Raw genomic sequence first — 12,946 nt, 5'->3', positions numbered from 1 at the left:
TCTAGCATTTCTGGGCCTAGTTGTTTCATTATAAGACTTTTCAGGTCAACTGTTGGTTCTATCAAGTGTGTATTCTGGCAATGTCTATGCCTGGAGTTTGCCAATCATAGTGCTTTGTGGTGATCTCCAGTCCACTAAGTAGCCTCATGTGTTGGTAATCTCCTATAGTTACTTGTCATTTACATGCTCAGCTTCACATTCTTGGCCTAGTGCTGAATGGTACAGGAAAGTCCACAGGAATATTCTTAAATAACCATTCTCTGATCAAGTAATGTTCATACTTAAATGCACATAACTGCTACCCTACCATTTGAATATTCTTAATGGTGTGTTTTCTTTTATGAAACAGCAAACAATCCAATGTTTCAGGTAGCTCTGGGCAAATAGCAAAGATTCAGGAAGTAAGTAGACATTATGTTTCTCTTATCCAGATAGATTATCTCTAAGTGCTTAGCACTATAACTACTATATAGAAGACTAGAAAAATACAAGTATGTGATGCATAATATATTATTAAATATTTTTAAATTTTTAATATGGAATTGTTGACTGTCACTACAAAAATTTTTAGTAGATTGATTTATTTGTGTTTCTGTGGGGGGGACACATAGGCATGTCATGGTTTCCTTGTAGAAGTCAAGACAACTTGCAAGTGTAGGTTCTCTCCACGATGCAGGTTCTAGGGGTGGAACTCAGATTGTCATGCTTAACATCAAGTTTCTTTACCTTCTAAGCCATCTCACCAGTCCACAAATGAGGTTTTTTATATAGAAGAACAATCATTAAATTTATTAAAATTTGTCTATATCTTTTGTTTGTTTTGGTTTGTTTGTTGTGTAGTGTGGAGGATTCAACCTAGGGCCTTGTACATGCTGGGCAAGCATACTACCGCTAATCTACACCACTAGCCCCATAATCCTTTATGAAGCTAATTCTACACTTTATTTAATTTGTTTGTTTCCATTATCATGCCCTTTACGTGCTTTTTCCCTGGGAAATAAATGATGCAACTATGCCTGGGGTGTCCCCCTCAACACACAGACATGTCTGCTGTGCTCCCTCTTCCTTGGTCTTCAGAATGTGTGACATGCACTTCCTGTCATTGCACAGGCTTAAAAGTATCTATGAATTTTGGACTGATGCTTGGTATCGACCAGGGAAGAGAACCAAAAACTGAAAGGGATGGGGGACCTGGGAAGAGAGTGAGTGGAGAGAGCGAGAATGGAAAAGATGTAAATATAGCAGTAACGTAGGAAACACTCAAAAAATAAAATAAAGAGGAAAAAGAAAATGATCTATGAAACCCATGTTTGAGAAATCTTGCTTTTTCTTTTCCTTAAAGGTTTTAGTCCTGTCTCCACTGTGACAGGGGAATAAGCACGTAGGAAAACACTGGGAATGAGTTTCGATTATGTAGGTTCCCTAAAGTGGAAGGAAGGCCACTTGATTGATGAAGTAGACAGTTTTGTTACCTTCTTTTATGAATTCAATAGTATGTGTGACATTTATAACTTGGAAGTCACTTGTTCCTTAGCATAGCTAGCTAGTGTTGTTTATTGATGCACTTTGGACACAGAAAAGCCTGTTTATATATCTTCAAAAATCTGTGATTTATTGAGAGGAATAAAATACGTATTAATCATTTGAGTTCAGGATATGAAATAATTTTTCAACTTGTCCAGATGAGCCTGTCCAGCCAAATTCTATCATCAGTTGTGGGAGGCAGTAGAAACTTGGCCTTGAATGTCAATCTGTCTTCAGAAACAGTTTTAATTTCAGCTTCTACCAGAGCATCAGCAGCTTGACAGTGAATTATGAGTTTCCGCTTTCTCAACTGGACAAGTCACTCAGATTTTTGGATAAACATGACTGTATACTGAGGGAAACATTTCAGATGTTATTATTCTGAACAAAAATTTTAAAATAAAACTTTTTTCATGATGAGTGTGGAAATCATACATATAAAGTGAGCCTTACAAAAGTAAAGCAATAATTTTATTCTTTATATATTTCTGCCGGAGAAAATTCAGTACTTAGTAAAAAACTCAATTTTCATCAATGAAGCATCAAACACAATCTTCAATTTAATTTGAAAGTGGTGATGGCCAATAACGAGCAAGGATACTTTCAAATGCAGGATTTACTATCATTGAGCATAGAAAAAAGAATCAATTAAATGTACTGGAAAACGTCAAAGAGAATCTAAAATACAGGAGAAAATAGCTGGATTTCTTTACAAGAAGGAATCTAAAATAAGTAGATTTTAAAACCTACTTACTATAACAGGAATAAATGGCTGAAAGCATTTGTAAGTAAATTAATACTGAATGAAGTGAAGAAATCCCTTTAGGTGATGGGTGTGTGTGTCTATCATAACTTCTGAGGCAATAGAAGTTAAGGTTCTCATTTTGTGTATACTCTCTGACTAGGTTTACATAAGCCTCAAAATGCATTCTGTATTAAAGATGAAATTTGGCGTTTTCAGATCCTGCCTCCAAGGTGACCAAAAAAAGAAGTAACGGTTGTGGCAGAAAGGGTGCGGCATGTGCAGCCTGGCATGTGCATAAGAGCAAGGCGTTAAGAAGCTCGTTATTCAGAACATAGTAGAAGCCGCTGCAGTCGGGCATTTCTGAAGGAGTGTCTTGGATGCTTATGTACTTCCCAAACTGTGTGTCAACTGCATTACTGCATGAGCTGTGACAGTCATAGCACAGTGATCAGGAATCAATCCCTCAAAGCCCAGAAAGACTGGACACCCCCACCACAATTTAGACCTGCTGGTGCTGTCCCATGACCTCCACTGAAACCCATTTAAAGATAAGGCTTCATGAGGACAGAAGAAAAACCATATTCTGGGAAAATAAAATAAAATGGAAATTGGTCCAGGCGTGGTGGTACATGCCCTTAATCCCAGCACTTAGGAGGCAGAGGTAGGCAGATCTCTGTGAGTTCAAGGCCAGCCTGATCTACATAGTGAGTTCCAGGACAGTTGGGACTACAGGGGGACCCTGTCTCAAAAAGACCAAAAGACAAAAAATAAGTAAATAAATTTTAAAAAATAGAGATTTTACTTTATGTGGTATAAAAAAGGTGAAATTAGATCATGTGTGTACAGAATTTAGCATGTCTTGTGCATTAAAATTGCAGATATATGCAATACAGTAAGAGATTTCTTCCTCCAAAGTAAATAAGAAGAGGTGGGTAATGTCCTTGTATGCCATCCAGTTCCATTTGAGATTGATGTGGATCCCTGAGATAGTGAAAATATTTGCTTCAGTTAAACTCTGCTGTATTGTAAATGGGGGTAGAATGTGCCTTATAAGGCCTTTAAAGATCACTTGGCTGTGCATGTTACTCAGTGTATGAAAACAATGGACTGCAAAAATCACAGTTCAAAGAGAGAGGGAGAACAGCAGGTCAAGAGCGGTCAAAGGAGAAAAGTTTCAAGGAATTAGTTCTCACCAAGCAGTTGTGGGAGATTTGAGACAGTAAGAGCCTGTGGAAAAGTGACTTTATCTGGGCTTAGGTGTAGTACACAGCAAATGGCTTGAGGGAGTTTCTAGTGTATTTTAATGCCACTATGTCCCAACTAGGGATACAAAAGGAAAATCACTAGGAATGGATCTGATTTACCACATCAATGTACCAGACTGGAGGACTGAGGTATTTATAATCTGTGTGCGTGGTGAACCATGCTGAATATGTGAAGCCATACATTTTTAAATCTATAATACTCACACATGCATATACTTGATCCGGCTCTTTACTGGAATGTGTTTTGAGAAAGAATTATAACCTGAACAGTGGGCACCATCCACAAAGGATCTGGTGGATGAGCTTTGAGCCTCAGATAGATATTGTTATCTGATGAGATGCTGCGGGAGACACAGCAGTGATAAAAGATACTGCGGTGAGGGAAACAAAAGATATTGCCTAGAAGCCCTTTAATATTTCTCTTCTTTGTAGGGAGGTTAAAAGTCTATCTTGCATGATTAAAGTTTTAATTAAATACTCTTAAATTCCAGCATAAAATGTAGTTGTACCATACTTAGAACACTTTCGATTTCTCTAGCAAAAGAATAAATTTCAGTTGCCATAAGAATTTATACCCTAAACTACAATTAAAAATAGGGTTCTGTTATCTGAGAAAACTCATTTTATGGATTAGTTTTCACTAATGGTAGAACAACTTTTTGTTAAATATAGAAAAGAAGGAAGAAATTGATGTTTTTGGTTCCCTCTGCTCCCAGCCACTGATCCTTGTGTTCCAGGCACAGTCACTTTCACCATTACAGTTCCCACTTACTTTCTAGTTGAGGAAATTGTTACACAGAGATTGTGTCTGAAAATTGTGAAAAATCACCCATCACAGAGAGCAGGGAGAACGAAGGGTTGCCCCTCTTAAATCTTTGACCTCAAAAGCATCCTCTGTTCTCTCTCCAATAATCCTTCAAAGGTTTTCTTTTTCTCTTTCTCTTTCTCTATCTTTTATTCTATCTCTCTCAATGTGTCTTATACATTCATGTGTGGGGGAACATGTGTATGTGTAAGTGTGTGCATACATGGTACCCATGTGTAGGCCAGATGACAGGCTGAGGTATGGTCCTCAGGTGCCTTCCACTGTGTTTTTGAGACAGAACCTCTCATTGTTCCGAAACTTTAGGACTTCCATCAGGCTATTGGTCTGCAGGCTTCCCAGAGGTCTGCCTGTTTTCACCTTTGATCTCTCAATTCTAGGATTACACAGCTGCTTTCGTGGTTCCTGGGGACCTAACTCAATTCCTCACATTTGTGAGCAAAGTATGTAACTACTAAGCCATCTCCCAAGCATGCATGCTTAATTTATAAAATGTCACTTCTAAAACTTAAACATGCTATTTACTGAGATTTGGAAAGACCCCATGGAACCATAAAATATTTCTAAAATATTAAAATGTGTTTTAAGGTGATTAAACAAATTTGCTTAATGTGCTGTCTGTTCTAAAATTACTGGGAAATATGACATCATGTATTAACAATGTCTGTATACAAGCATTTGGCCTCCACATGAGGCATTGCAAGAATAAAAGAATACTAGAAATTCAATTTCTGCTCTCCCTGTCCAGGGGTTTGCTTTTGTCTACTGCAGCTTCATGCTCTGACGTCATTCTAATTAGAACTGGAAGGACTCCTTGCCAAATTTAGAACATACTTGAACTTTGTGATTTCATACATCTGAAATGAAATCAAATCTTTAGAAGTCAGTTCATGAACTATAAAATAAGTGAACTCTATTTCCTTTTTTCCAAGAAAAGTGCCGACCAACAAGCTTCTTGGACACCACGTTTCCTCCACAAAGCCAGACTGCCATGAGCTAAGTGTGAGTAAATGGGAAACATGTGGAGCAAATTGTCTCTGTATTCAACTGTTATAAAGAAAACACTCAAATAGTTGAACAATAAATGCACCAATCTTGGGATTGAAATAGACGTTAAACTGTTTTAAAAATGAAGGTTTAACACCTTTATGGGAATACAGCCTGCCATGTTCAGCAAATCTAATGCTTAGTACTTTTGGTAATGAATTATTTTAAATAACACCTAGAAATAATTTAAGGCACATCAGGAAAGCAAAAATAATAAATAAATAGCAATAAAAAGCTAAAGGGGGAAATGTGATCATCCTTTCAACTGAAGCATTTTCACATAAGCTCATTAGAAGGATGAATATACAGTAGGAATAATCTGTGCTCATTGCCCTGCTTTCTTGTTTGTGACAAGGTCTTGCTCTGTGCCTCAAACTCAAGGCCCTTATGACTCAGCATTTGTGTGTACCACCACACCTGGCTAAATTTAATATTAGATTATTTTCCTTCACTTTAGAGAAAGGGAAATTGATTTACATTTGCTAAGCAGCATGAACTAGAACAAGTATTGTAAGAACCTCAATACTTTTGCAACTAAACGTCGGCATCCTCTCAGACCGTCAGCACATCTCCGGTAGAATGTATGCCTTATTTCCATGATACTGTTAAGCTACTTTTTTCATATGTTTTTGGGAATGTAAGTGATCCAAGAAGATGTACCCAGAATCTGAACAGCGAGAGAATTTGAAATGACCATACCCATAATTTTTTTGACTATGTTTAAGTACATTTTTAGCCATGATCACTGAATAAACAACAAAACAGTTTAAATACCTGTCATTGATGCCTGGATTGTCATTCCTTACATTCTTGTATCAGCACACCACATTGCACAATGTCATCGTTGACAAACTCTGGTTTCTGTTCACCTTACAAAGCCTCTTATGGAGGGAATGCAGCCAATCTGGGTTATTTCAAAAACTGGCAGAGCTCCAGCTATTTGGTTCAAAAGAGCAAGGGCTTGAGTATGTAGAGGACCTAAAATCCATGTCAACGTTCACAACAGAACACTATGACTTTTTAAAGTTCACAAGTAGTAAAGAATGATGGTTGAATCGATTAAAAATGGCTAGTAATTTCTCTAATTTTTTATTTTCCCACCTCCTTAATGTGAACACTGAGGATGTTTTAGTTTCTTGATTTGAACACATTTCCCCAAGTGGGAACAAGAATTCAAGGGCTGCAGCTTTTATGTACTCCTGTTCAACTTTGGCTTTGTCAAGACAGGACTCCATTACCATGACATTTGAGGAGGAAAAAGCAAGCTACTCCGCATCATGTCACTCTCACTTATAATCTATTTTTGAACAATGCACTATAAAGAAATTCCTGTTCACAGAGTAATAGTGATTTCCCCTCTGGTGGATTCTACCCTTCCAGCTGCTTCCACTAAATAAAGCCAGAATGGAGAGAGAGGATAATTAAAAATTAACTGCACCCAACTGGCTCTCCATGCTTTCATTTCGATGTGCTTATTTGATGAGGTGCTCTTCAAGATGTTTTAATTGCAATATTAAATGAGGTCTCTGGTGATTAAGCATGCTCTAAGGGGGGAAGAGCATGACTGTACACCTTGGTAGGTTGTCTTTAGATCTTCCTGTTTTTTTTGTTTTTTTTTTTTTTTTAACTTCTCAACTTTGTTACTGTCTCAGCTGTTCCTGGGGGCACTGTGCTTTTGTAAAAGCTGTGCTGCCATCATGAGGCTGAGAATCCAGGGGCTCCAGATTTTCCACTGGGTCATTGAGGAGAGAGACAGAGAGACAGAGAGACAGAGAGACAGAGAGGGAAGGAGATAGAGAGAAAGATAGGGAGACAGAGGAGTTGGGAGAGAAGAAATTTGGTTATACACTACAAATTATTAAAATGATTACTAACCATAAAAGTATTTGCTTGTTATAATTTTCTGAGTTTATAGAGGTTTGCCTATTACTTTTGTTTGTTCTGAGGTGTTTATTCCTGTTATAATTTAGAAATTTAGATATTAAATGTTTCCCTAAGACCCGTGTGTGGAGACTTGAACCCCAAACTAAGGCTATTGGGAAGTATGAGAATATTTCAAAGATGTGTTCTAGTTGGAGGTTTTTAGACCTCTGGAGGTGGGGGCATGTCTTTGATGGTAGAACTTCATCCCGGCCCTCCTCCTCTTTGCTCCCCAGCCACGCAGTGGATTATGCTGCTGCTTCTCCTCATGGTGATTATTCACCACTGCAACCAGAATCTTACCATCAGTAGATCAGTCTGAGCATGGATCAACCAAAACCTCTATAATCAGGAGACAAAATAAACCTTTCCTCTTTCTAAATTTATATTAAATATTTGTTACAGTAACAGAAAGCTGCCCAGCATGGCTATCAGCATGTCGTCTATTTAGCTCTTTTAGAATTGGACTCCCTTTCACTGAATCTCGGCTTCTCCACATATTGGCTCTGGTGCTTTTAGGACTTGAGCCAACTGCTGTCACATTTGGTTATTTTCCATCATCAGAAGCAAAATAATTTTATCCTGCTTCAGTGTTCCTGGGCAATAGTTAACGTCATTTGGTTCCCATTTAACATCTAAGACATTCATATTTTGAACACAGACAAACAGCATCTGCAGCAGGCAATGCATGAGGAAATCCTCCTGAATGTGTCTTTGAATATGTTCAGTACCCCACAAGTCCTCATCTTCCCCCAACCCCCCGATACCATGCTTGCAGAACAACAATCATCTTTCACCAGATTACTGCATATGCACTTCACAGGGTGTGTTTTGATGAACTGAATTCTTTGGTCTTTTCTCTTGACAGTGTGAGGCTCTGTGGAAATAAATGTTGGGGTCTCACTATATTGGAGCATGGACACAGTCATCTGAGCCCTATGTGAAGATGATGTACAAACTCCCCTTTGGGGTTTTGCTAAACAGCACTGAAATGACCCATTAAAAGATGGTGGATTCCAGAGAGTGTGAGTTTAATCTCAGAAGAATCCCAGTAAACTAAATGAATAAACGAAAATCATGACCATCTCCTGCCCCAAACCTGACAGTGATTATTTATTCCATCCAGAGTTAAAATCGATGTTCTTAAAGGTGACCACAAAGCTCTCTGTGATCTGGCACCCCTACTCCATTATTAAGGATCTACTCATTCTCCACATTCGTTGCCTTCTCCCCACTTCAGTCTGACGTCAGTCACGCTGTTCTGAGAACCATGCTAAGATCCCTTACTTGTTCAGTGTGGTGACTAGAGAACTCCTCTCTCAAAAATTTTATCTGTTTGTGAGAGAAACCATTCTGTCACATACATACACACATACACACACACGCACACACACACACATACACACACACATACACACACACAGTTGCTAAGATAAGACTTATTATTTAAACAGGTTCCATATGGTCAGAGAACAAGAAAAGGCAGCTACCTAGGGTTACACATTGGTTGGAGTTGGGTGAGAATGCTCTAGGGTAGGTTCCTTATTCTTTGAATCTTCTCCAGGGTTTGAGTGGGAAAACCCACAGAATTTTCAGTAACAAGAGAGGAAGAGGGAGGATGGTGTTTCAGTATAGACAAATTCAAAATAATGGAGTCAGATTCTTAATGCATAACAATCTGCCAAAATTTTGAACTCACATCATGTATGTTGACTACAACCTGGAGAAGTCTCCAGGACACAACTGCTCCTCCCTTATCTAGGATCTGTTTTGCATTTTGTTTCCTACAGATCACCAGCCACCTGCTAAACTGTCCTTCTAGGCATGTATTTAGGTATATTCAGTAATTTCCCTCAGAGACACTGCTAGTGCTCCCTAAACTTCATAAGTCAGTCTCTGTCTGGTATGCTGGTGCATCCCAGGCTTCTGCCTCAAGCAGGGCATCGGTGGTTTCTCAATGCTTACATGGAAAACAGTGGGTTAGGATCTTAAGATGCAATAAGCTTCAGTTCACTGAGCTTCTTCAAATTGCATGTTGCTTCTGGAAACTCATGTTCCAGTAATTTTTCAACCCAATTACTGGTCCCTGTGTTATCAGAATTTTCATAGGACTTAAATTACTGAATCCATGTAATAAATAAAAAGTAAATGAAACAATGATACCAGAAATAATAATGAATCCTTCCACCTAGAATTATTCTAAATATTGAAATATAAAATTGCCTATATTGGTGGCAGTTCTAAAGCGCATGGCAAAATGCTTTTGTGCCAGATCTTAGCATGGCCGGCTCTGGAGAGTTTAACCTTGTATGCCTCCTCTGGTGAATTATTGGTAGTCATGTGCCACAATATTACCTGGTTTCATTTTATACCCCCTTTCACTCTGTGAAGATCTAATACTGTGGTTATTATATGCTTATCATCTCCTTACCTACCAAAATGAAACTTTAATGTGAGAAGAATTCTTTCCTTAGCATTTTTGCTGCTAAGCCTCTGATTGCAGAAATTGAAGGATAATAGCTACCTGCGAGTTTATAATAATAACAAAAGGAAGGTGAACTCACATTCAGAAGCAGCAGTGCATTAGAGAAGAATAGACTGAAATTATTATATATGAGAATAGCAGGAGACTGTGTAGAGTTGCTGAGGACACTACACACGACTGCATCAAATATAAGGGCATGGGCTTATCCTAATAAAGGGGAATAACAATGTAAAATTTGATTACTGGATACCAGTGATGGTCATTTTTCTGATTAAAATGCGAGCTAGGATTCCAAAGTGCATTTAGCTCTCATAACTTTTTGTTGAATATAAGGTATACCACAAGATATTTTGTTATATATGTACATATAGTGGTTACTGTGATCACATACGTTAGCATGACCATCATCTCACCTCTGTTTGGGTGACATCCCCTTGTTCCTTTTCTTTACTTCAGCCCTCAATTCTTCCTCTTTCCCCACTCCCTCCCTTTATCCTCTCTCTCTCTGTTTCTCTCTGTCTCTCCCTGTCTCTGTCTGCCTCTCTCTCTGTCTCTCTGTCTCTCTGTCTCTGTCTCTCTCTCATTTCTTTCTGTGTCTTTTTGTGTAGTAAGACCTCCTGGCCTGCTTCCAGTGATACCAGTATAGACTGACAATGCCACCTGCACAGCTGAATTGATTGTAAGCCTTCAGCACCCATCTGAGGAAACTGTGATTTTAATTTTGCAAAAAAAATGTAATTGGAAAAGTTTTCAATTACACAGGAGAATTAAACATATAAGTGGAAATCACACACATGGGATCAGTTGAGGCAGATATGGGAGTTCAAAGGAATACTTTATAACTGGGGTCATTTTCCTTTGTTTCCTTCTATCCGGTCAACTCCTTATCATCCTTAAACCCAAAGATGAATGGGAACCGAAACAGTTAAAGGGATCTTGAATTGCTCTTCTAGTTTTTGATGTCACAGAGTTCGCCTACTATCAATTGGCAAAAGAAGCAAAACTGTAAAAAGTAACTGAATGACATGCTAGCACAAACAGAAAACAAACAGCAGCTCCAGGTCTGCCACTAAGACTTTGTGTTGCTGTGGTAAAACATCCGACATAGGTAACTTTAAAGATAAGATATTTCATTTATCTCAATTTAGGGAGCCATCAGTTTATACTTCTTAGCTCTGGTAATTCTGGGTATGTGGTGAGGTAGAACGTCAGAGCAGGGAGTGTGTGGCAGAGCTGAGCCACATCCTGGCAGACAGGAGGGAGGGAAAGAGGGAAAGAGGAAGGAAGGGAGGGAGGGATGGAGAGAGAGAGAGGAGAGAGATGAGAGAGAGGAGAGAGAGAGAAGCCTGGAGGCCAGGGGAGGGGAAAGCCTCTCTGTGATGAAAGTCAGGTCACATATCCTAACTTGCAGCAAGCACACGAGGATACACAGATTGAAACAATGGGTTGCACTGACCCAGAGACGAAAAGGTTGTCATTCATCCTGGTCTAAGAAGACCAAGAAAATTAGAGACAAGGGTGTTTATGGAAGTTCTAGCTTTTATATGCTTTTGAAGTAATCCCTGGATGGAATAAAATTCCTCTTTCATTCACATTCCCAAAGAGGGAGGAAAAGGGTACTAGGGCCATCATCGTCAGTCAGTATAATGTGCCACAGAGAAGTAATAATGATAGCAGATTCAAAAACAAAGGCTGGAGCTATTGATCCTCTGGATAGGTCCTCTGATTAAAGAAGAGATGATACAGAAGGGGAGGAGCCCCTTAGTCAACAATCCATGAAGATGCGGCCGTCTCCTGTTGAAAGTTGATGACATTGGATGTCTTTAATGTTGAAAAGAGATGTCCTTTGCTTTATGTATGTTCATATGGGTTTTTCCTGCAATCTTCTTGACAGAATCACTGTGATTGGACTTCCAGGTTGTCCTCCTAGTCACAGACAACAGCTGTTTCATTTAAAGTTAAAGAGAGTGCAGTAAGAGGCCCACACCCGTGAAATTAACAGCTGTTCATCGTCTTCAAAGAACTGTCTCGATAGAATGGTGGCGAGATACAACTGCTTGTTGAAATCTTGGTCATAATACCATGAAACATTTTTGAGCTCTTAAAATTTTGTGTCAGAACCAAAAATATACAACCAGTATATTATGCTGTCAATGTCATTGTAAGAAGGTGGCACTAGGGAATACAAACATGATAAATTCCTCAAATTATTATAGTAAAACACCAGCAAGATGAGTTTGGGTTCCCTTTTCCATAAGCTTGAGTACTATAGAGTTTGAAGATTATACAGATTGAGAGAACAATGCTTTTGCCAGAGAATACAGTCATACATTTTTAGAATTCTATTTTAAAATTCTGTATCTGTTCAGCCTCCATGGCCAGTAAATCTGTGAAGTGTTAAAGAAATAACCAATGCATTTATAACCAATGTTTATCTTAATTCTACGAAATCTATGTTTATCTAGTTTTAAATGTAAAAATGATGTAAATTATGTGTCTGAATGGCATAAATATACTGGAAAAGAAGGAGTAAAGGACGCACACGTTGTTATTTGATTGAGTAAACTTAAAGAATGAAAAATGGGGAACTTAACCACATGTGATTTCTCAGTGGGTTTTCCTCTTGATCTGACTCTGAGCAGCTTGATCATTTTTTGACCTTATCTCTTAGACTAGAAAATGGGACAATGGTTGCAGATACCTCAATGGACTGTTACAGAGAATAAACAGCATGATTTATAGGAACTCATAATTCATGTGAAGTGCTTAGCACCTCTTTCCAAGGAAGTACTCAATTAAAATGATCTATGGTATTCACATATTTATAGAGATATATTTATGCACATATATGCATATGCATATCAAACATGAATGATAGATATATAGAGAGTGAGCATTTATCATGCATCTTTCTCTTATTTTGAATATTTTGTTTCTAGGAAAAATCACAGTGGAATTGTAAACTGTCCTTAATACTTTTCATTTTAAAATTTACAGTTTAAAATGGCAGGCATGAAGGTAACAAATTGTTTTGTATGCATGTAATTTATTGCTTGAACAATGTCAAGAGAAACAACCAAATGTATTGATGTTTATGGGACCAAATCTCTGTCTTTAATGTATTCTTTACTCTTTCA

This window comes from Nannospalax galili, unplaced genomic scaffold (genome assembly GCF_000622305.1).
Source record: "Nannospalax galili isolate Female #2095 unplaced genomic scaffold, S.galili_v1.0 scaffold437, whole genome shotgun sequence".
Lineage (NCBI taxonomy): Eukaryota > Metazoa > Chordata > Mammalia > Rodentia > Spalacidae > Nannospalax > Nannospalax galili.
This window is presented reverse-complemented; position numbering follows the sequence as displayed.